Source organism: Miscanthus floridulus, chromosome 9 (assembly GCF_019320115.1).
Source record: "Miscanthus floridulus cultivar M001 chromosome 9, ASM1932011v1, whole genome shotgun sequence".
In the NCBI taxonomy this organism is placed as follows: Eukaryota; Viridiplantae; Streptophyta; class Magnoliopsida; order Poales; family Poaceae; genus Miscanthus; species Miscanthus floridulus.
The window spans coordinates 122,482,654-122,507,385 of NC_089588.1; the positions used below are offsets into that span (position 1 = coordinate 122,482,654).

At 44.3% G+C, this 24,732-nt stretch overlaps 1 pseudogene; it reads right to left on the bottom strand.

Annotated features, from left to right (window-relative positions):
- Positions 1-4,882: 4,882 nt before the first annotated feature.
- Positions 4,883-24,657, bottom strand: LOC136480783 (RHOMBOID-like protein 2; annotated as a pseudogene).
- Positions 24,658-24,732: the final 75 nt, after the last annotated feature.

Below are 24,732 nucleotides of genomic sequence, written 5' to 3' on the forward strand. Positions count from 1 at the left end.
ATAGTGCATGGGCGTCCTTGTGGTTCCTCACATGGTTAAACACATCTTTGCAAAGGCCTCTAAAGATGGTGTTTCTAGCCTTTGCATTTCATTTTTCATAATTCACTTCATCGCCTTGAAGGTGCGTGGGATCCCTAGGTTTTGGGAACCCTTGAGAGGCGGCTCTAAGAATTTCAACATCTAGAGCTTCTAAATACGCCTCTATGTGGATTTTCCAATAAGGAAAATCATCTTCCTCAAAGATATGAGGAGGTCCATTCCCGTGAGACATCTTTCTCTAGGCAGTTAAGCCTAAATACGTGAGCACGAGGCTCCGATACCAATTGAAAGGATCAAGATGCCCAAGAGGGGGGGTGAATTGGGCTAATTCTAAAATTCTTTGCAATAAATAAACCCTAACTTAGCCCACTTCACCCCTTGTACCTAGAAAGTGATTCTATTGATCTACCGCATAAAAGTTTAGCATCCTAAGTTCCAATCCTACTTAGCATGACAATTCTAAGAATGTAAAGACAAGAATTAAATTGCTCAAATGTAAATGCTTAAAGTAAAGAGAGGAGAAGGAACACAGAGGTGTTTTGCCGAGGTATCGAAGAGTCGCCACTCCCCACTAGTCCTCGTTGGAGCACCTGCGCAAGGGTGTAGCTCCCCCTTGATCCGTGCAAGGATCAAGTACTCTCTACGAGTTGATTCTTTGACACTCCGTCACGGTGAATCACCCACAACCGCTCACAACTTGAGTTGGGTCATCCACAAGCTTCGCCGGATGATCACTAAACTCCTAATCACCACCAAGCCATTTAGGTAATGGCGATCACCAAGAGTAACAAGTAAGAACTCTCACTTGACCACAACAAGCCTAATGAGAAGGGTGGATGCACACTTGCTACTCTCTTTTCACTAATGAGACCATAATCTTGGATTCTCAAATCTCAATCACCTCACTAGGCTCTTGCTCTCCTTGGCACTCTCAAGGATGTTTCTTAGCTGTTGAAATAGGCAAGAGTACTCTCTTGAATGAATAGAGGAAGTATTTATACCCCTCATTCAAAATGAACCGTTATGTGCTTGAGTCAGCACTCTGTGGGGTGACAGGACACTCTGGTCAAGGTGACCGGACGCTCTAGTTAGTTCTCCCCACCACAGAGCCGTTAAGTTGTGACCGGACTCTGACCAGCCTCCGGTCAGCACTGACCGGACGCGTCCGGTCACAAAAACTGCTCTCTAGACCCTTACTGATGTTGACCGGACGCTGGAGCCCAGAGTTTGGTCACTTCGCTGTTCAGCGTCCGGTCAGTAACCAAAACCTGACCAACGTCCAGTCAGCACTGACCGAACATGTCCGATCAAGATTCTCCCTCTCTGGAACCTTACTGGAGTTGACCGGACTCTGGCACCCAGCATCCGGTCACATTTCTCTCAGCGTCCGGTCGCAACCAGACGACTTCACCTTGATCAAATGAACTGACCAGACTCTACTACCAGCGTCCGGTCACACCGGGACCAGCGTCCAGTCAACATTTGACCCTCCATTCACTTCCAACTCGAAATCATATGTGAATGAAGTTTGCTCCAATTGATCTTAGGGCTACTTTAGAGCTACCTAGTGCTAGATTTGACAAGTTGCACCACACCTAACCGACAAGACTCGCCTAGGTCAAGCTACTAGTCCATACCCCCCTTAATAGTATGGCCAAAGGAAAAATAAAGTCCTAAACTACTCTAAGTGTCTCTTCAACACCAAATGACACTTAGAACTAGTCCATCCTTAACCTTGTCATCCATCCTTTGAAAACCGAAATGATTTCCATCGTAGGGGCATGACAACCATGATTGCCCTATCAATTGACATTACCATGACCTAACTTAATTGCCTCTGCAAAACACACGTTAGTCATAGTAATCACGTATTGTCATTAATCACTGAAACCCAACTAGGGGTCTAGATGCTTTCAAGGTGGAGAGCAAGACGAAGTCAACGACACCGCTAGTTTGGGCAGCGTTGATCACCAGCAGATGAAACATCCCTGAAATCTCTGTAGTGTAAACATAGAGCATATTTGTAAGCTGTTCAATTAAGTAGTGTTGATGCAGCTTATAAAGTTATAGTAGCCTACAGAATGGGTGTAGTTGAAGGATACAAGCTAAATGGGTTATACTGACAAAACTATAATGCATGCATATGGCAGAGAAACCAATAGCCCTTGCTATTAGTGCAAGAAGGGTCACCAGGAATAACTACGATAACAGATAACTTCTCATATTGCATACTGTGAACACGCATTTGCAGGCATACAAACATGTGAGATCACCAGGATTGCATGCATGTATTCATGTGAAACCCCAAGTACCAACAAATCAACAGGTAATGGACAAACCCCTAGTAACAACAAATCAACAACTCTTAGTGGCTAAAAACTCTCCATTCTAGGTACACTACAAACACACTGGTACTCAAGTAAAAACAACCTGAAATCTGAAGTAATAGATGAAGCATTTGAAGCCAAAACAAAACACTGGAACCTGTAACCTATCATAAAGAATTGAACATCCAACTAGAAATGGCTAGGCTAAAGCCCCGTTTGTCAGTGATTCCCGATTTCAGCATCACTCCAAGAGCACAGATAGTAAGTAGAATCAACATCCTGATCCGAATTAATACCTTGGGTACCAATACTAAGGTCAATCATTTCAGTGTAAACAAAAGCACTCTAAGTAATTCCTAGCCTATGATCAAAAAGCAAATAGCAAATTTGGAAATGATGGGCTAAACTCTAGCACCCCCAAGTGCAAGAGCCCCTAACTAATCTTGCCACAAATCCTATTCGATCAGTAAAGCTAGCTCTATAAAAGACCAGCTGCATGACCTCAAAATTGACACTAGCCAGCTCCAGAAGTGAGTGCCAGATCCGGGGTACCTTGCTGGAGCCAGTCGGTGTCGATGCAGACGGGGCCTTACAAGGAGGACGGCGGCTCAGAAACACCTGGAAGGAGCAGACGTTGACCAGGTCTGGCGGTGATGAGGGGTGCGGCGTGGGGGTAAACCTACAAGATGAGGCAGTGGGGCTCAGATCCGGCCGGGTGAGACTGCGGCGGCGTGGGATCTAGGGGGTTATCGTGCTAGAGGGAGTCGCTGTCGATGGAGGCGGGGTCGGGGAGGGAGGCAGAGAGCACTGTCACCGAGGTCCGACGAGAGTGCGGGGAAACCGTAGCCGCTCGGGGGTCAACCTACAAGACGACGAGCTGGGGCTCAGAGGCGGCCGGATGTGAGGACGGCGGCGTGGGATCCGGAGGTTACCTTGCTGGACGAAGGCATCGTCGATGGAGGCGGGGTTAGGGAAGGAGGCGGAGGTCACTGTCACCGCAGGCCCGGCGAGGAGGACGGCGTAGAGAGGCGGGCGCGGACGGATCTGGTGGCCACCGACGCGGCCAGGAGACGCGGTGTTGACGACCACCGAGAATCGGGCGCTGAGACGCGGACGAGCGCCGAGAGGGCAGGGAAACCCTAGCCGCGCGGGCGAAGAGGAAAAGAGGACGCAGGGAGTGGCACACAGTGCCCGGCCGTCGCTTATCTCCAGCCGTTCGGTTGGGGCTGGGCTGCCGAACGGCTGGGCTGAGCACATTCAGCTCAGCAAGGCCTGCCGAACAGGCTGTTCAGTGCATGTTTTTTTTTTTGTATTTGTCATGTGGGACCCACATTGCTTTTTACCATAAACGGATTCATCCCTTTGGTTGGATTACGTGGCTATACTACTTCCGTGCGCTGTAGATGCTCTAACAAAAAGATCGAGACGGCAGTAAATAATCAACAATCTGTTTTGGAACTGTATGTTTGTTCCCATTCTCCCCGGCGAACGACGCGTCCACCCGCACGGATCTCTCCGTTCCTTTTCCTTTAATTACTCTGTACGGTTTATTTCTTTATAGGTTCCACTTCGTCCTTAAATATTTTTCGCCTTTCCATGGTATGTAGATATATTCGGTACATTGGTCAGATTTATCCCATGGCATTGGCTATTGGCTGCACCTGTACGAACATTTATTTTTCATTCTTTTTTTTCTACCATTTTTTTGTTACATATTTATAAGTTATACTATATAGTTATTTTTCGTACATAGTTTTATATTTATGTTATTATATTATGATATTAATTTGTACAACTAAGTTATGGAATATAACTTATACGTCCAATTTTACACCTAAGTTATTCATCAAGTTATATATATTTAAGTTATACAAACAAGTTATACACTTAATTTTTCTTTTTTTTTTGAAAAGTTATCAAGCTATACACATAACTTTTATGCACAATATATGGCCACAACTTATATGTCATACCTTTTACAATATAAAATTCTGCAAAGCAGAACTTATTAACACAAGTTTTTATCTTAACTTTTATTAGGCAGCGTTGGCAAGTTGTATAGAATAACTTAAGTACATAAATTTTTAGAATAACTTATTAACATATGTTGTGTTTCATAACTTTTTGTACATAAGTTGTGTTTTCATGACTTTTGTATTTAAAAGTTTTTGGCATAAGTCATATGTTATAAGTTATACGTTATGAGTTAGTACACATAAATTGCCAATAGAAAAAAATTATTCGAAACACATATAAGTGGGGTCTAGTTTTATTTGTCTCCTCACGTAGAACATACCGGTGCAGACGAAATTAAAAACGGATACACCGTTCAGAAGTTATATCATTTTGAAATAAATATTTTCCTTTTTTTAATAATGTCAGCAGCTCGAGAAAGCGCGCGTTGAGAGGAGAATGGCTGCTGCGCGTGTTGTTCCATCCAGAAAAGGATAAAGTTAGGATTTTTTTTTTTTTTTTGCTAGAAAAGGAAATTTAGCCTGTTCGAAAATCGTTCTGGTCGATTGTTTGTTCATCGTCTCACTCTGCCTCTGACGTAAAGTGAGTAAAAAATGGAGCATATATGATCTATCTATTCCTTCCTTCATGTACACAAAGAATAGGGACTGAGAGGCAGTTGAAAGCAGCTCTGCTCCAAGAATACTAGGTGCAGAGCTGGTTGCAGAGGTCGTTGATCCTGTCCTGCGACGCGTCCGCGGCCGACGCGACGACGTACGTCTGGTTCCTGCCGCCGGCGCAGACGACGGTGAGCGTGTTCTCCTGCAGCGTCCCCGTGCACGTGGTCAGCGACGCGTCGCACCTCCACCTCTTGGTCGGCACGCAGCTGAGGTAGTGGCACCAGGGACAGTGCTCGTTGCGTTGTACCGACGGAACAGCAGCACGGTGGCCACCGTGAACCCGACGACGAGCAGCACGGCGGCGGCCAGCCACAGCACGTACTGGTACGTCTTGTGCTTGCGTTTCACCGAGACCGGCGGCTGAGCAGCCGCCGCCGCCGTCGTTGGTTGCCCGCCAGGCTGCGGCGCTTCTGCCGCTGCTGCTGATACTCGTCTCTGCCAGGCGAACTGCGGGCGGATGAAGACGACGAAGCCGAGGAGGAAGCCGGAGATGAGGCCGCCGATGTGGGCGAAGTTGTCCACCCGGGGGAGGAGCCCCAGCGCCAGGTTCACCACGATCACCAGCACCAGCGTTAGCAGCGCCGCCACCTGAATGAATAAAGAGTTACATACAACAGAGACTACTGTTTAGTGTTTACTCATTAATCAGGCAGATCTTTTGCAAACATACCTTGTTTGCGTAGAGTGACCAGTTTGTTATGAGTTCAGAGAGCATGGAGCCAATGAGGGCGATCAGAGCACCGGAGGCCCCAACGGAGACATTGGACTGTATGAAGAGAGCAGACATTGGACTGTAGATGAGGTAGACCAGACCGATCCTCACTGCACATTGCATTTGCATCATAGGCATAAGTACTCGGACGAAATGAAAATCTGTTTACTTTTTTTTTCTCCTTTGCAGAACAGACACGAAACTGGTCATGAGCACGTTGTCAATCAAAGACTAAACTGTAGTAGTAATTAGTTAGACAATTGAACTGATACCGACTCCAAAGATTTTGTGGTCAGAGAGAGAGGGAGCTAGACACGCCATACATTTCACATTTTGGGTTGGTTGACAAATCAAACCTGCCAAAGCAATTGCATTGCTTGCTTTGCACAATGTCTTATATGCTTCATCAATAACTACTGTCTGTCAGTTTCAGAGGATGACATCACCGGGCCCAAAGTCAAATGATCAACTCAGCAAGCAAACTAGGCTTTGCACACAACAGAACTGAACAGGGGCATGCAACTACCCCAGATCTGGACATCACTGCCGGTTCAAAAACCCATTTCACTGCCAAATTTTGAACCGACAGCGGCATACCGGTAGTGATGTGGGATTGATATCACTGTCGGTCCTTAAAAACCGACACTGATCTACAGGAAACAGTGTCGGTTCCTGGCTCGCCCCGACAGTGTCCAGTTGAACAACACTGCCGGTTTATAGTGCCAACCGACAGTGACGGTTGCTTCAAGAGTGTCGGTTCTTGGCTCAAGCCAGCAGTATTGTGCAAGCCTACACTGTCAGTTCATGGATCAAACCGGCAGTGTTGTCGTAACCATCAGTGTCGGTTGATGGATCAAACCGACAGTGTTGTCGTAACCATCAATGTCGGTTCATGGTTCAAGCCGGCAGTGTTTCCCAAACCACACTGTCGGTTCATGGATCAAACCGGCAGTGTTGTTGTAACCATCAATGTCGGTTGATGGATCAAACCGACAGTGTTGTCGTAATCATCAGTGTCGGTTGATGGTTCAAGCCGGCAGTGTTGAGCAAGCCAACACTGTTGGTTTGTTGCTAACCGGCGGTGATGGTCCGTTCGTATTTTATTATTTTATAATTTATTTTAATTTGTATTTTTTTCATGGAATCGGGTTTCGCTTTATATACGCTACGTAGACGACATGTCCATCAATATTAAACATTACAAATGTTACGGTTACAATTCAAATGTTCTTATCCAGATCTTGATCCTTCAAAATAAAAAAGAAATGTTCTCGGACTTCACAGATTGTGCAATGCTTCTCGACCTTCTTACAATAATCCGGCGAGCCGCTCTGGGCCATACTGGTCCTTGGACTTCATGGATTGTGCAATGAAAAATAGTCCATCTTTTTCCAATACCTCGACTAAGATGAATTTTGCCAGCTCCGATTGTAGTGCGACGATCTCCATGTCTAGCAGCCTTTTGTGCTTAAATTTCTTGCGCCGTCGTTCAAAAAAGATGATATCCAAAGAGGAACAGTAAATCATTTTATTGAATTATTAACAGACATAAATGAAATGGGGATTATACACACCAACTTATCGGCTTCTTTCGATTTCCCGCCGATGTAGCGAAGCATTGCCCACATTACATAAAACCCGCATTCATTGTTTCCCGCCGGCTGTGATAGGTACTTCCCCTCTATTTTGACAACCTTGAATGGGACCGGCTTCCCACCGATATGTCTTCTTCGGACACTGAGCAACATTAAAAGGAGAAACATTAGAAAGCGGTATGTGTGATTAGAAAATAATATGTTATTAAGATCGCTTACTAATTCAGCACTGACACCAGTGCATCCAGATGATGAAATGGTTTTTTCTTCGAGTCCCACACCTCAAGCAGATTTTTGGCAAGATTGACACAAATGAAGACGAAATGGTTGCTGCAATCACAGAATCCTAATTATCGAATAATCTTAACGAAAAAAGAAGCATAAAATTAAAAGCCGAGAACACATACTCGTAGTTGTAGGCTAGAAGTATGTGGGTTTTCTTCTTCATCGTGAATTCATCGAAAACAACAATCAATCTCTGTTTCAGGTCTTCCACATCACATCCATAGAGGCCTAGACATGTCCTCTCATTGACTCGCATGGGTCCAAGAAGCCTATGTAATCCCATTTGCTTTTTAGAATGCAAAATTTTGCTATACACCTACATAAAATTATGGGATGTGCTCAAAAGTTAACAATTTGAGTCTCGAGAGAGTAGTTAATTGTAATATCATGCGTGTAGGGTACTTACATAGTCCACAGTGTCAACAGTTGAACATCGAGATCGCGTTTCTGGTATAGCTAGAACAAGCACTCCCACTCGACATCGAACTTCTCTTCTTCAGGATAATTGAAAACATGTGGCGAATGGATAATAACCTCAAAACCAAAGCTGTCCGTCTCTGTTGCTTAAGCCATGTAATATTCATGTAAATGGCGCATATATATTGTCAGATTTTTATACTCATGATCGGGAACCAAAATATTGCCCCTTACATACTTCATTGCTGGTGTTGTCGTCCCTTGTACATCATAATAGATGGTCGCAGTCTCGTCCATGGTTAATCCTGGGTTGTCTTCGACGTACTTATGTATGTTCCTTAAATCTTTATTGTGTATTTCTTTGTCTCTTGTTGTAGCGTATTTATTCTGTGTTTGCCTTTCGAATTCAAACTTCAACATAAACGAAGGCAGTGAGGCACAAAGATTGAAGAAACTAATACAATCTTCCTTCTTGACGTGTGCTGTAATTTTTTCTTACATCAAGGAGGTAATGCTGCCACTGAACGACCTTTTTCTTTTCTATTGGTCCACTTTGGGAGCACTAGCGACCGAATCCAAGGACCTTTTCTGTGACTGCGAGGATGTCCTTGATCTTGTTTTGGGCTGAGGTGGAGGAGGAGGATGACGACGAGAATTCTGTTTTCCCGTCACTGATGAAGATGGAGTCGAACGAGGAGGAGGAGGAAGAGTCTCTTTTGTCGGGGCTGATGAAGATAGAGTCGGACGAGGAGGAATAGAAGGAGACCTCTGTATTCTCGGGGGTGATGGCTTCGGATGAGGAGGGGAGTGATCTCTGTTGGGAGATGGTGAGTTATCATCACGGGTGGGCAAAGACTCGCAGTCGTCCTCATCATCAGAGGACAATTGGTGGTCAAGCTTAATGAAGCGCTTGCGCCAGGCCACTTAAGAGCCCTTGTTATGACCAAGTTTCAGCCTGTCTTCCGCTACATGGTACTCAATGGGTATCTTGTTATACTTCTTATCAAGTATTATGTCAATGGTGATGCGAGCGTACCCTAGTGGAATTGGGTGGCCATTAATTGTCCCGTCTCCCACAGGCCAGGCCTAGCCGAGCGCCACCTTATCCTTTGTCCATTCCTGTCAGATGTACAACCTGACATTGACGGGTTTAGTGATGTCGTCCACCAGATGAGGCACATTCGCCTCTTCTTCATCGAGCGGGGTCAATCCACAGCTGCTGCGACCCCTAAACTGTGGGCTAAAGGCAGTAGAAGTAGAGTTTTGTGGTACTATTGACCCCTTGGATAGCAAAATTTGCCCGACTCGCACTTCAACGGTCGCCTCAATCTGTGCTTCCATTCTGTCTTCCAACTCTTTTAGTCTCCTCAAATACTCTGCCTCATGTTCCTCTCTACCCCTCAAGCGGCTCCGGTAAGTGTTAGATTCTTGGGGGAATGCTAGTTTCCAAGGAACAACACCGGTTCCTCTAGTGCGACCAGGGTGCTCCTTGGTTCCAAGTGCTTGGGTGAGCATGTCTTTCTCCCTATTAGAAGTGCGAGTCCCTTGCCTCACCTCCTCAGTTACCTAGGAGATCCTCTGGATGAGTTCGCTCATGGGTTGATTTGAGGAGCTAAAGCTCCCATCCTCGGCGTGCCATACATTCCTCCCCATACAGTATATTACCGATCTGGGCTCCCAATCGGTGGTCTCAACCTGAGCGCCTTCCTTAGCAAGGCGATCCATCTTTTGAAGTTCTGCTTCAAATTCTGGCATCTTTTTGGCGTAGCCACGAGAGCTGAGATGATGAGGATTCATCACTTTCTATGAATTCTCCTTATTCTTCCTGCTCAGTTCTAAGTACTCCTCGGATAACCTGTATTCCTTGAAAGCCTGCCAGAAGTCCTTCTGCTTGCTAAACTGTCCACCATCGAAATCTGGCTCTTTATTTTGGAGGACAAAATTCTTGTACAATGTCCCTTGAAATTCTTGAAGCATGTCCCCATGATTTCTTTTGCTTTTTTCTTGACTAACTCCCTGTCATACTCGGCTGGGAAAGTGAAATACTCTAGGATCTTGACATCCTATATGTGATCCTTCTCGCTTTTGGGAACCCTCCACCGGTCATCATCTTTCCCAATCCACTTCCTGTACTTAATCGGGATGAAGTCACTAACAAGTAACCTGAGGATAGTCTTGTATTTGGTCAAAGCTATAGGTGGTGAGAGTGGATCCCCGAATTCATCGAACTCAGTAATGTACCAGTGTGAATTCCTACCAATAGGAATCTTTGACATGCCTCACTTGGATCTGACCTTCCTGCTACCCGAACCCTCTGGCTCCTCGGCCGGCGGAGGCTCCTGCTAGAGACACTAAGTAAGCTATGACCCTATCAAATGATTAGCGTGTGTGGCTACATAGTGATATGATACCAAAGTTACCTAGCCATCTTGGTCATTTTGACCCAGATCGAGCAGGTCGGACGGGGTCCATGGCTGCTTGTTCTCACCGACCTGATTAACACCATCACCGTTTATCGGATCATGCAGCTCTCCCGTCCTAGCGATATGAGCCACTTCTTGTTGCCGATCAGTTCTTCGACGACGGGGTAACAGGCGATGATGAGTCATGGCTGTGACACGATCGTGGTTAGTTTTGGCCGTGGACAACTACTAATAGCATATGTTCATATATATAATATGTTTAATGCAAAGTCTAATAATAAGTCCACATACAACAAAGTCAAATAATAGCATATGTTCACCTAGAACAAATTCATTGTTTGATTGACCACATACAACAAAGTCCACCTACTCTTCTATGAAACTAAGCCTACATTAACTTCCAAATAAGAAAAGTGATGACCATAGCCATAAATAAAAGCATGACATCTTTCCAAGACCAATGAGCAATTCTCCTAATCTTCACATCTCCGGCGGGTGGCTTCTCTTCGATCTCCAGTGCCAGCAGATGGCCATGGTTTGCATTCATTGGACCATAGTAGGCCAGTTGCCCATGGTTTGCAAGGTACGCCGGATGACTATAGTAGGCCCTCAAAGCTTCAGCTTCTGTGTTGTATTTTTTGTGCAAATTACCAGGGTAGCGATTGACTTGAGCATAGCAATCTTCCCATGTTCGATAAATCCCAGGTATGTGACCAACGTGCACTACATACCATGCCATGGTTGCCTATACATTTAAGTAAATTAGGTTGTCATTCAAACATGATGTATTCTTATATAATTTAACATATTTATGAATAACACACGACCATTGCATAGATAGGAGTGTTTAGAAAATAGCTATTCATGTGCCTTAGTAATAGTTGTTAGATGTAGGAAAGATATAAAGAATATTTTTTATTCGTTAAAAACCAAATGATAATTTAGAGAGCCAGTTTAAGACTTTTGGATATACTCCTAGAGATGTCTAAGAGTCTTCAGTCTCACTATAAATCCCCCAACCATCGGCGCGAGGTTCTTTCACAAGTATCAGTGCAGGTAAGCATCTTTCCAAATTAGTGATACTTTGATCTGAAACTTACATGGTTGGTAGGGGCAAATATGCATCTCATACTATCTTAGGAAAGTGACATGCAAAAACTCATAATAAGATAGGATTGTTGGAAAATATTCCTAGTTTAATGCACAAGGCTACATAACTATGTATTACTTGTAATCTTGCATAAGTTAATAATTATGCATCTTTATGCTGATAGCATGGAGAATTCCATGACAAGTTTGGACATATAATAGTTCTATAGGTCTAAAGTATATATACTCCATCCTCACATCCAAAAACATTAAGCATCGGTGGCACAGTTCCAAAAACATTGAGTACCCGCCTGATGGGAGCGCAGTTGCAATTGCAAGCTACGAGGTGAGGCCAACCATTGGTTTCACATATGTATCCGGCCAAGCTCCAATGATGCAAAAGATTGTTTCACAGAGAAAACATAAGTTTGTTTCACAGAGAAAATGCAAGTACTCCAAAAACAAACTACCATTAATGTTCAGAGAGCAATTTCTTTCAAGTATTACGAGTCCCTGCTATGTTTATCCTGATAACCAAAAATAAAATTATGCTTTTGTTCTTATCAGTATACTGATGAATAGAGCTAAGCAACGTGCTACTAAGTAACAATGTACTACTTACTAGCAATGCGTCCAGAAACACAAGGAAACAGATAGCACACACTGTGTGGCAAACCTAGGTTATAGCATTCACAGCTGCATGATCAAACTGATTCAAGTAAGCAGATGTGGGACATTTCATCAGACACGTAGCGGGCAGTGAGCCACGCACTCACCGTGGGGGTGGGAAAGCAGTTGTCTGCACGCTCCTGAAGGCCTCGGTGGTGGGACGGATGGCGCGGTGCTCCAGCTTGGCACGGACGGTGCGGTGCTCCGGCTTGGGCGGTGGACGGCATGGGGCGGTGCTCCGGCGTGGGGAGGTGCTCTGGTGTGGGGTGCTACACTGATGTGGGACGGTGCTCCAGCATGGGGCAGTGCTCCGGCGTGGGGCGGTGGACGGCGTGTGGCGATGCTCCAGCGCAGGGTGGTGCTCTGGTGACGTGGGGGCAAGGGTTGGCACGGGGTTGAAATGAATTGGGATAATTTCAACCCGCGCCACTTTTATAGCAGTAGCTCATCATTGCCGGTTCTGCTTGTAAACCAACAGTGATGGGACACATCACTGTCGGGTCACTCCCTAAACTGGCAGTGATGTGTTGTAGCAGTTAGGTGTTAAGTTAGGTGTTAAGTAGGATAAGTTTTCGTTTTCTTTCGAACTCCTCCTACTGGCGCAAGACCCCTCAACTTAGCCCCCGAGACCCGTGTTCAAGTCCCAGGCGGCCTAAATTTTTTGTTCTATTTTATAAATTATTAATTTATTTTGGGAAATAGCTCATCACTGTCGGTTTTGCTTGCAAACCGATAATGATGGTGTACATCACTGCCGGTTCATTCCCCAAACTGGCAGTGATGTTCTGTAGCAGTTAGGTTTAACTTAGGTGTTAAGTAGGATAAGTTTCCATTTTCTTTCGAACTCCTCCTGCTGGCGCAACGTTTAAGATCCCTCAACTTAGCCCCTGAGACCCGTGTTCGAGTCCTAGGCAGCCCAATTTTTTTGGTTTAATTTTATAATTTATTAAGCGGTCTAAAGGTCAAAATGATAAAATAAATGTGTTGCATCCCTGAATCGAACCGAAGCCTACAAGTTCCAGAGCAGCGGACAAACCATTGAGCTATCACCTGATTTTGGAAAGATTGAAGGAATTTATTCCTTTGACTGATTATCTATCCCTGCTTTGCGCATAGGCCCTTCAACTCCCCGACCACGCTGATCGCGCGGTTCCTATATGAAGAGCCGCTGTTTTAATTACCCGGTGCATGAAGCGTGGTTCCCATGAAGAGTCGTTTAGTTCCCCACGAAGAGACGCCACGTTTATTACCCATCCATTGGCTGCTCGTGCCGATTCCCAATTAAACACAGGCGCACTCTGTCTTCCCAACGCAGGCGTGCTCCGTCTTCCCAACGCAGGTGCAATGGTGGTTCAACTACGGTTCCCAACGCAATGGCGCGCTTCATCTTCCAAGGGGTGTGAGTTATTGCACCGTGACCAGTTCCACCACTGACACGCCTATATAAGCCAGGCCTGGCCCCCATGCACACAGTCGGCCGCCACACCACCGCGCATCAAGAAAGCGAAGCACCGCCCTTCCCACGCACACCTCGCCCTGGCCCTCGACCCGCCGCCACGCACAATGCCTCACCGCTTGAAGACAACATGGGCAAAGCTGAACCCTTCATCCTCACGTCGCCCCCTGATGCCTCCACCGATGTCGTCGTCTGAATCAGACCTTGAGGTGAACCTCGAGGACGATCCGGACCGTGAGACCGCATCGAAGGAGGAACCGGAACCTCTTCCGGTGGAGGAGGTCATCTTCAACTCATTGGAGATGGCTCAGAAGGAGGAGGAGGACCGGCACCTCTACGCCATCACATAGAAGGAGACTGACGACTACATCCTGAAGCGCGTCGTTGAGATCTCCAAGGAGGAGGAGCGCCGCCGCGAGGAGGAGGAGGAATGCTGCCACTAGGAGGAGACCGAGCGGCGTCTCACGATGGATGCAGAATGGCGCCAGTGCAGGGCTGAGCGAAAGAAGCGCGAAGAGGAGCACCAGCAGCAGGGGGACGATGCATGTGGCAGCACCAGCAGTAATTAGTAGCACTAGGGATTAATCAATGCCTTAGGTCGATGTAATAATTTACTGGTGCTAAAAAAACCGTATCATCGAATCCTTTTGTTTGATCATCATCACTTGGGTTGATACTTTGCATTGCATATGACCTCTTGTTTTATTTGCTTACATATTGGATGTTGCATTTTGTATGACCTCGTTTTGCTTACCTCGTTGTCACGAAGACCGTAGTATATGATATGCTACGTACCAGAGATCGAGGGAGACCAACAGGACTGTTGCTCTTCTAGATAATACCGTGTTGCAGCATGTCTGTCATCTATCACATCACTATCGGGCCATTCTTTAAACCGGCAGTGATTTTCGTGTAGTGGTTACAGCATAATTAACTTATCTTTTCCACATCTTTCGAACACCTCCTACTGGCTCAACGGTTAAGACCCCGCAACTTAGCCCCCGATACCCGTGTTCAAATCCCGAGCGGCCCAATTTTTTTGGTATAATTTTATAATTTATTAAGTGGTCTAAAGGTCAAAATGATAAAATAAATAAACCATGACACACATCCTATACTAACGTAGCGGTTAAGTGTCTGAACTCTGTAGCCCGAGACTCGAGCTCAAATCCGAGGGCTGGCACAATTTTTTTTAATTTTTCATATATCATAGCTGGTTTTCAAAATAAACCGACAGTGATAACAAGTATCACTGTCAGATTCTTCTCATCACTGCCGGTTTCTCGAAATCGACAGTGATGTTTATATATATTAAAAAAATTCTTTTATATACTGAATAAATAGAAGCATATGTATTCCTATGTCGAAATGGCTTGAATTTTTTTTTGACAAGCGTGTACACCTAAATTAAGATTCCACACATGATCTTAGGTTTTTTTAATCATTTTTTATTAATTATATTTTTCTGTGTGCTGAATGAGACAAAAGAGGGTGAATTTTATCTTGGACCCAATAGATTTTTTCATCCACCTCCACAAAATTCTTATCCCTAGGGCACATTAGAGCCTGTGTAAAGGTTTGGCACCATTTTGGATCTTTTTGTGGGTAGACTCAGTCCAACCTATAATTAAACGGTGTCGTCGCGTGGAAATTCAATTAAACCTAAGAAAGTAGCAAACCTTCTCCGGAAAACTCCAAACTTGGTGTTTCCTTCACACGTGGCACGTGTAAGCCTAAGAAAAAGTTTGAGACCAATACGACACCGGAATGCCTATGAACCACAGAAACCTTGATAACCTATGTGTATAGTCATGGTTCGATGAAAGGGCATATGTACCTTTGTGAAGCATGTATACTCCGCCTATGTCGAAATGACTTAAAATTTTTTTGGCAAGCATGTACACCCAAATTAAGATCCCACACAGGATCTTAGGTTTTTTTGTTCATTTTTTTATTTATTATATTTTTCTCTATGCCAAATGAGACAAAAGAGGGTAAATTTCATCTTGGACCCAATAGATTTTTTTCATCCACCTCCACAAAATTCTTATCCCTAGGGCACATTAGAGCCTGTGTAAAAGTTTGACACCATTCCGGATCTTTTCAAGGGTAGACTCGGTTCAACCTATAATTAAACGGTGTCGTCGCGCGGAAATTCAATTAAACCTCAGAAAGTACCAAACCTTCTCCAGAAAATCCAAAACTTGGTGTTTCCTTCACACGTGGCACGTGCAAGCCTAAGAAAAAGTTAGAGACCAATACGACACCGGAATGCCGATGAACCACAGAAACCTTAATAACCTGTGTATAGTCATGGTTCAATGAAAGGACACATGTACCTCTGTGAAGCATGTATACTCCGCCTATGTTGAAATGGCTTGAAATTTTTTTAGAAAGCATGTACACCCAAATTAAGACCCCACACAGGATCTTAGGTTTTTCTATTCATTTTTTTATTTATTATATTTTTCTCTATGCCAAATGAGACAAAAGAGGGTGAATTTTATCTTGGACCCAATAGATTTTTTCATCGACCTCTATAAAATTCTTATCCCTAGGGCACATTAGAGCCTATGTAAAAGTTTGGCACCATTCCAGATCTTTTCGTGGATAGACTCAGTTCAACCTATAATTAAACAGTGTTGTCGCGGAAATTCAATTAAACCTCAAAAAGTAGCAAACCATCTCTGGAAAATCTCAAACTTGGTGTTTCATTCACACGTGGCACGTGCAAGCCTGAGAATAATTTTGAGACAAATACAACACTGAAATGTTACATGAATTACATGTATGACAATAATTAAACACACAAAGCCGTACATATTAAAATTAGAACCCAATTAAACTATGACCTTAAAAACCTAGCCAAATAAACATTAATTACTATCAGAATCACTACCGGGATCGATCGGGCCACACACACAAACATACCTTTGTAGCTATATATGGTAATTGATGTCACAGATTATGTATCCGCTTGTATTGATGAAGTCTAATGCCCGTATGAGTGCACTCTCTCGTGCCTCACAATACCGAAAGAATGGTCAGCCATAGATGTAACCTACTGAACGACCACTGTCCCTGTTAGTAATCCTTATGCACTACTGGCGTCCTTCTATAGTGAGCTGGTCAAGGTTTCCATTGTAGAAGTCCCAATCGTACCCGAGTTGCTCCGTAGCTTGGTCTAGAATGGTCCACAAGCCACATGCAGCATAGGTAAGGTCCTGTAGCGCAATCTGCATGTGGAGAAAAAGAAAAAAAATTAGAGAATGTTATTACAATAATAAACAACAAATAACCATGACTCAGATATAAGTGACCATTTTACCACATCCACATGGTTGTAGCTCGCAAACCATTCGCTTGCTTGTGGGATGGGAATATCACCAGCATTCAAAGCAAGTGCCTTGAAGTGCGAGAAATCAGGCACATCATGGCAAATACGTCGAAGTGCCTCTAAACAAATGCGCACGACAGTTAATTGGGTGCTTATCATGTCCGGGCTCTGTATTCCTGTCCCATGGATATGGTTCCGATGATTTGAACCCCTCACATGGATGAAAAAACTGAGTTCACACGTCCATAGCCGACCACTTGCATTAGATGACGTGTTCTCGATGATGTCCAAGGTAAAGAACCAGCTAAGTGTTGTTCGCAGCCAATCTATTGGGGATATAGTCTATGACATATATGCTTGCAACAATGATATTAAACTAATTACAATTATTTGTTAGCATAAAAAAAACAAAAGATGTTGGAAAATATTTCATACAATAGCTGGAATAGGGAACCGTGGAATGGCCATATTAGGAGCGAATGACTCATCGCCAGAGTGGAAACCTGGTTCTTGTGGTGGGGGAGGTCCGTTGTTCATACCATCTGATCGATAAAATGCAAAAAACAAATGAACATAAATTATATGTACAAAAAATTCTTCCAAGTAAAATGTGGCAACATAATTAAATATAGACCGAATGCAAGGAATAAGAATATATGTAAATGTAGAATGCAAAGAAACATGAATATAAATATAGATCAAATGAATATAGATAGAATATTGGAGAAGATAACATATCAATACCATTGAAAAATGCAGGAGCCATAACCAAATCACGTAGAGAGAGTGGATGTCTTGAGAAGTGAGAGTGAAATGTGAGAAAAGAGACTGAGAGAGTTTGTGGGTGGGTGGGATCGATGTATGTGGTCGGCAGTTTATTTTATATAGGGGGGCATGGACATCGCTGCCGGTTTTTAAATAGAACCGACAGTGAAGATGACTATCACTACCGGTTTCTAAATAGAACCGACAGTGAAGATGTACATATGTAAAGGATATATTTATTTAGATACTACAGTGGGAAAGTTTTAACAACAACGATATATTTATTTAGATAGTAATGAAATACATCAAAAAATTACAAAAAAAATTAGAAATAAGTTACATATACGATAACAAAGACCTTACACTAAAATTCCATATACGATAACAAAGACCTATTTGTGTACATGTCAATGTTACCATCAATGTGTATCAACACATTGTAATTTAACCACCTCAGTAGCATTCTTCTAGCACCAACTAGGGTCAAACAACAACACCGAGGTGGTCTACGAGCTATACCGGTTGGAGATGATAAGGTGGCATCGATGAATCCATGCCTCTGCTATACATGGCCTTTTTCTCGGTACAGTCCAGGGCGCATCGGATTCAGCTTGACATCGCACCGATGAACCAATGCCGCTCTGGGACAAGAAATTGCCGAGAGCACACCAGGTCTCTGTGGACATACAGTCCAGAGCGCACCATAGCGGATGGCTCTGTGAACCTCATGGCATCTCTAATCTTTGGCGTTGTTCTATCTTCAGTAGCATTCTTCTAGTATCTCATGTGTGCACCATTTTGGTGGACTACGATGCATAACGATATCTGTGGTTTGTTGTGAGAGGAAAACATTATATCATGGCTGATAAGGCCTAGCTGAAACCAACATGCATGGAGAGGCTAGCTCCTGGCCGATGGCCATTTTATAGGGGCTAGCAGTCGTGGTACATTTTTATTTCTAAACTAAAGTTGTCGGGTAGGTGGGAGCAGTGTTCGAACGGTTGTGGTCATGGGAGCACTATTGGCATGTGAGGAGCATCTACACATCACTGTCGGTTTTAGTTTAAAAACCGACAGTGAATTAGGTCTTCTGTGTCGGTTTGAGCAACCGACTATGATAGAAGCTATCACTGCCGGTTTTAAAACCAAAACCGGCAGTAAAGGGCAATGCCGCCAACTTTAGGTAAAAAAATATAAAAAACAGTGTCGGTTTGGAGCATACCATCGCAGCCTTTTGTAAAAAATATAAAAAAGTTTGGTCCGCCTGAGATTCAAGCGCGGGTCATGGGGTCGAGAGTGCGCGGCCTTAACCGCTGAGTTAGGATAGGGAGTTCTGTTAGAATGGTTTTATTTTTTCTTTTATCCCATTATAATGCACTACTAAATAATAAATACAAAATCAAAAAAGTTTGGTCCGCCTAGGATTCGAGCGCGGGTCTCAGAGTACAGAGTGTGCGGCCTTAACCGCTGAGCTAGAATAGGGAGTTCACTTATTTTTCTTTTCTTTCTTTATTAATTAAAAGAAATAATGCAGTTAGTTTATATTCTAAAATAACACAAAAATTTGTGTCTTGATTATTTAATTCTATGATAATGAATTAATGGTCTATAATTATCAAATAATAGTATTTGTGAACATCATCTTAATGTTTGATTATATAGTCAATAATTAAATTGTAGAGATGCGCACAAAATATAAATTAAATATTCAGTGCGAATTACTGATACAATGTCTGCATAATGATTACATAGTTAACAATAATCTAACTATCTTTAGGTCCATCAACAATGAGGGCCTTATTGTGATCAATTCGTACATAAGCAGGTTCGTCATCCTCTTGAAGGATAGGTAGGGGTACGTTCGCCCTGAATGGAGGCATTTACTGATAGCCCCTGTAGTCTTCTTCGTCCGTCACTCCATCGACACCGACAATCTTCCTTTTTCCTTCTAGGTCTACTTTTAGCCTTCCTTTTGTCTTGTTGTCCCTTGCATAGAAGACTTGCATAACATCTCTTGCAAGGACGAAGGGGTCGTCTCTGTATGCGGTCTTAGTGAGATCAACGGTAGTGAACCCTTCACTGTCAGTGTTGATTTCCTCGAGCTGGACCCACTGGCAGTGAAAAAGAGCTGCCTTCAATGGACCATAGGCTAGCTCCTATATCTCCTCTATGAAACCATAGTATGTCGCCTGCACGTTGCCGTTCTCGTCGTGAGCATCAAAACGAATAAGACAATTTTGGTACGTGCTCTTTCTATCTTGCTTTTTTGTATAAAATGTGAATCCATTGATCTCATACCCTTGGTACTTAAGATATGTACTCGAAGGTCCCTTGGCTAAGGCATCCAGTTGATTATCCAACTTCATTCCAAGCAAGCGACATCGCAACCAGCTGACAAATTCCTCTTTATGTTTTTTATCCAGCCAAGCCTGTGACCTGCTCGGATACAGAGTTTGCAGTGATTGCCTGTGCTCATCAATGTATGGCATCACACCCTCGGCTTGCTGGAGAACAGCGAACTATGCTTGTCTAAAAGAAACAGGGTTGTCTACTATAACAGATTTCTCCCCGATCGTTCCTTTACCACGTAGTCTTCCCTCGTGACGAGATTCTAGAACTCCGACCCTTTTGATGTCTAGATAATATGTGCATAACTCAATGGCCTCCTCCGTTGACCATCCTTCAACCATGCCCTCTTCTGGACAGAATCTATTCCTAACATACCTCCTGAAAACTTTCATCAATCTTTTGAAAGGAAACATCTAATGCAGGTACATTAGGCCAAGGGCTCTAATTTGGTCAACAAGATAAATGAGCAGATGCAATGAGATATCAAAGTCGATGGGAAATGTATCTCAAGCCTAACGAGAGTTTTGGCTATGTCCCGCTGCAGCTGCTCTAGTGTGGACACATCAATGACCTTTTTTGAGATCGTGTTGAAGAACAAGCAAAGCTTTATGATTAGGGCGCGGACCTTTGAGGGGAGGATACCACGTAGGGCAACAGGGAGCAGCTGAGTCATAACGACATGACAGTCATGGGCCTTCATAGGGCCATAGTTGAACTTGAGTTTTCTTATGTTCACTAGCCTCTTCGGGTTCGCATAGTAGCCCATCGGGACTTTGAGTTCATTGAAGAAAGAAATAAGTGCACGCTTTTCTTCCTTCTTCAATGTCCATGACGCAACCGGAAGTTCGAACTGGCCATTCTCTAGCTCCATGGGATACAGCTCCTTCCTGATTCCCATGTGTTGCATGTCTAGGCGTGAGGCTAGTGAATCCTTCGATGTCTCCCCAGTGTCCATCAAGGTGTTAAGAGTGTTAGCGCACACGTTTTTAGTGATGTGCATGGGATCAAGACAGTGGCGTACACTCAAAAATGGCCAGTATGGTAGTTTCTAGAAAATCGATTTTTTCTTCCAAATGCTCCCATCAGGCACTGCTACTGCATTGTCCCCCTTCCCAAGGACAACCTACAGTCTGTTGAGTTCTCGAAGTATCGTAGGCCCGTCTCGATATTTTGGAGCTAAGTGTTTCTCAATAGTACTGTTGAAATCTTTTCTGTTCCTGCGGTAAGGGTGATCCTTAGGTAGGAACCTACGGTGTCCCATATAAACTATCTTTGAGTTATTTGGTAGATTTATGGCATCGGTGTCGTCCAAGCACTGACACATCCAGTATAGCCTTTTGTCTTCTCTCCGAACAACGAACCTCGACCTGGCAGGTCGGTGATTGTAGCGATAAGTACTCCCTTGATTATGACATGTTCCTTTTTGTACTCGTCCCAAACATCTAACACACCCTTTTCAAACATCTCCACTAGTTCATCGATCATTGGTTCCAGAAACACATCGATGTCATTCTCAGGCTATCTTGGCCCTTGGATCAGTAGTGGCATCTAGATGTATGACCGCTTCATACAGACCCAAGGTGAAAGGTTGTATATACAGAGCGTCACTGGCCAGGTGCTATGATTGCTTCTAACCTGGTCAAAAGGATTCATCCCATCTGTGCTCAAAGTGAACTAAAGGTGCCTTACCTCTCCATTGATGTCCTTATAGAACATAGTATTGACAATCCTCTAGTCATACCCATCGGCGGGGTGCCTCATCATTGTATCTTTCTTACGCTCTTCGCCATGCCAACGCAACAGCTTGGCTGACTTTGCATATGCAAACATCCTATGCACCTGGGGAGCTATAGGGAAATACCAAACGACCTTTATGGGACCTCCTCTGGTCTTGATATCCTCATCTGACGGCCCTTCCTTGTACCGTGGAGTTTCACACTTGGGGCACTTGTCCAAGTCTTTGTATTTTTCTCCATGGTACAATATGTAATCATTGGAACATGCGTGGATTTTTTTCAACCTCGAGGCCGATGTGGCAGATCATTTGCTTGGCCAAGTATGTCTTTTCTAGGAACTCATTTTTTTCTGGGAGCATTTTTCTTATTATACCTAACAACTGATCGAAGCATTTATCGCTCAATCCGTTTGTCGATTTGAACTCTAACAGTATGATGTCGGCTTCCAGTTTGCTCATTGGACAATTTTTATACAATGATATTTTGCCATCTTGCCTCATTTTCTCTAGCTTTCTCAGCTATCTTTCACTAAGACATCCGGTCTCTACATTACGTAGCAGCTGAGAAATACCATCGTTATCCTCGGTGTCGTCAGCTAGCGTGTTTCTAAACACATTATTAACTGTGGCCATAGGTTCCGTGTTGACACCGGGTTCCTCGTCAGCATCGTGGATGGCTACGTCAGGCATGTCCACATCATCATCGTTTTCCTGCAGAACATTCACACCAACCTCGCCATGTATAGTTCATATCGTATAGTTTGGCATGAACCCCCTGGTAATCAAGTGCGATCGTATAGACTCAATTTGACGAAAGTTTCTATGATTCTTGCAATCTTTGCATGAGCAGAAGACATGGTTCCCATTCTCAGCATGGGATTTGGCATCGGTGATAAACTGGCTGACGCCATGCATGTACCGCTTGTCTGTTCGAGACAGATACATCCACTCTTGATCTATCTCTGCACAAAAAAATATTGAGACAGTAATTACAAAGAATTAATAAGAAATCGAGCTTCATGAACAACAATTGTAGCTCGAAAGTATAATTTTTGGAAAACATTATTGTACACTAATTATTGAAAAATTGAAATTGATAGCTCCGGCCCTATAATTGAAAATCGTAGTAAAAACAATTATTGCACAATATTAAAGAACAACTATTCTACTCTACTTCTAAGAACTAATTATAGCATCACATACTAACAATGATGATCTTGACCACCATGGAATAATTAGCTAGGAATTTAAATGTGTTCATAGACACCAACCGTTTGGATGATGGATTCATCATAATTTGAGCCTTGCACAAATGTCCAATTAAAAAAATACTCTCTAGAATGGAGAAAGAACTAGAATGAGAATCAAGCAATGTAGTCATCAAAACGAAGCAACAAAATCAAAGGAGTGGATGTTTGTTACTAACCTTAAAGCAAAAAGATCAAACCATTCTTTAAAATCCAAGCGCTAGCTTCATGGTGAAGAGCAGCCGCAACAATGGAGGGAAGGGCCCAAACGCGCGCCTCTGTTCTCGGGATGGAAGAGAGGATGTCTGCAGCCTTTTTGTGCTGTAACCTTATCACCGTCGGTTCTTGGCTAGAACCGACAATGATATAGCCAAATCACTGCCGGTTTGTGGCTTGAACCGATAGTGATAAGTGCCCGCCAAAACACTGTCGGTTCAAACCACAAACCGGCAGTGATGTGGTCCTTCACTGTCGGTTTTAGCCCAGCCCCAATCATTTTCTCATTTTCAAGCTCATAACCGACAATGAAAGTACATGACTGCCGGTTCTCACAAATCCGGCAGTAATGAGGCCGGCAGTGATGTGCAAATCTGACGTAGTGAATGCAATGCAATTTGACAGACTCAACTCTACTGAGTGCTTCTTGGGCGTGGGCCCATACGTACATGTACATTGTACTACAAGTCTACAAGTATATACCATCACGATGAATCTGTAAGATTTGCTGGTTGATGCTTGTGCTAGTAAATCAAATGGTTTGCAGTTGCCAAAACTCCTCTCAGGGGCGGGCATTGTAGCTGCAGCCGGCCAGCGCCAAGAAAAAGTATTTTTTTAAAAATTTACAGATACATCTATATTAATAAATAGTAGAGTAAAGTTGTCATCTTTGGCATTTCTAGAAGAGGTGAATATTAATGGCGCAAGCAAAGCAACCATTTTTCCCCATTGGAAGGAAAGAAGGAAGGAATGGTGGTGGACTGTACGTACGTGGCGGAGGAGGGACCGAGGAGCGGGTTCTCGCGGAGCGGCTGGAAGGCGAGGCGGCCGAGGAATCCGGCGGCGCAGTTGGAGTTGTGCCTGGGGCAGTCGTTGACGTACATGGTGACGAGGAAGATGGCGACGCAGGCCACGGTGGCGGCCGAGACGAGCCACGGCGACCAGCGCCGGTAGTAGGGCCGCGCCCTGATCACCTGCTGCTGCCGGTGGTGGTGCGGGGGGCTGGCGGCGGCGCTGGTATTACTAGTAGGCAACGAGGCGGCGCCCTGCTGCTGCTGGTGGCGGTCCTCGTGGGAGAAGGAGGAGGGCCGCTCCACCAGCACCTGCACGGCCTCCTCATCGCCGCCGCGCGCGCGCTTCATGGGTGATGGAGGGATGGATGGGCCGGCGGCCCCGGCAGGCAGGCAGAGGCAGGCCGGCCGGCGTCGGTGGATGGATGCGTTTGTTGTGAGTTGTGCGGATATGATTGATGTATGGTGGATGTGTTTGTCGTGTGGGATTGATGATTATTTGTTGGAGAAGACAAGAACAAGATGATTGATGGGATGGGAATTGGCGGCCGGGAGAGCGTGAGGAGGGAGGAGACGAATCACTCCGATCGATCTGTAGCCTGTAGCCACTAGAAGGAAGGAAGGAAGGAAGCAGAGGCAGAGCAGAG